This window comes from Miscanthus floridulus, chromosome 8 (assembly GCF_019320115.1).
Source record: "Miscanthus floridulus cultivar M001 chromosome 8, ASM1932011v1, whole genome shotgun sequence".
Lineage (NCBI taxonomy): Eukaryota > Viridiplantae > Streptophyta > Magnoliopsida > Poales > Poaceae > Miscanthus > Miscanthus floridulus.
Genome location: NC_089587.1, coordinates 62,308,827 through 62,310,317, shown reverse-complemented (window position 1 = coordinate 62,310,317; position 1,491 = coordinate 62,308,827).

Sequence of the window (1,491 nt, the reverse complement as noted above, 5' to 3'; positions counted from 1 at the left end):
TGTCGGACTTGGCACGAGCCTGGCTCGAGCATCTCCCCCCCTCGCAAATCCACGACTAGCGCGACTTGGTTAGGATCTTCGTCGGGAACTTCCAGGGCACATACGTGCGCCCTAGGAATTCCTGGGATCTTAAGAGCTGTCGCCAGAAGCCAGACAAGTCTCTCCAAGACTTCATCCGGCGCTTCTCCAAACAGTGCACCGAGCTACCCAGCGTTGGTGACTCGAAGATCATCCAGGCTTTCCTCTCCGGCACCACTTGTCGGGACTTGGTCCGAGAATTAGGTCGCAACGTCCCACGCTCTACTGCCGTGCTCCTCGACATCGCCACCAGCTTCGCCTCAGGTGAAGAGGCTGTCGGAGCCATCTTCCCCAATGCCGACACCAAGGGTAAGCGGAGGGAAGAGGCCCCCGAGGCCTCAGCCTCCCACCTCCCTAAGAAAAAGAAAAAGGGGCGCCTGGGGAAGCAGGAGGTCCTGGAGGCTGATCTGGTCACAGCCACAGAGCACAAGAATCCCCAAGGCTCCAAAGGCCCTAGGCCCTTCGACGACATGCTCAAGAAACCCTGCCCTTACCACCAGAGCTCGGTTAGGCACGCTCTCGAGGATTGCACCATGCTGCGGCGCTACTACGCCAGGCTCGAGCTCCCCGATGATGACACCAAGCAGAAGGGCACCGGTGGTCAGGACGAAGACAAGGACAATGGGTTCCTCGAGGTACGCAACGCTTTCATGATCTTTGGTGGGCCCTCGGCATGCCTTACGGCGTGGTAGCGCTAGAGGGAACGCTGAGAGGTCTTCTCGGTCAAGGTGGCCACCCCCCAGTACCTCGACTGGTCTCGAGAGGCGATCACCTTCGATCGAGATGACCACCCCGACCGTATTCCGAATCCCGGGCAGTACCCACTGGTCGTCGACCCGATCATCGGCAACACCCGACTCTCCAAGGTGTTGATGGATGGAGGCAGCGGCCTCAACATCCTTTATGCCAACACCCTGGAGCTCTTGGAGATCGACCGATCGAGGCTCTGAGGCGACGTCGCACCCTTCCATGGCATCGTGCTAGGGAAGCGCACGCGACCCCTTGGGCGTATCGACCTTCCTGTCTGCTTTGACACCCCTTTCAACTACCGCAAGGAAGTCCTCACCTTCGAGGTAGTCGGGTTCGGGGGAGCCTACCACGCCATTCTGGGACGGCCGTGCTATGCCAAGTTCATGGTAGTGCCCAACTATACCTACCTCAAGCTCAAAATGCCAGGCCCTAATGGTGTCATCACGATCGAGTCCACGTACGATCATGCATATGACTACGACGTCGAGTGCATCGAGTACGCCAAGGCTCTTGCGGAGGCCGAGACCCTCATCGCCCACCTCAACCAACTCAGTGGCGAGGTGCCTGACTCCAAGCATCGCGCGGGGGCGTTCAAGCCCGCTGAAACCATCAAACTCATCCCGGTCGACCCCGCCTGCCCTGACGACCGAGCGCTGAGGATCA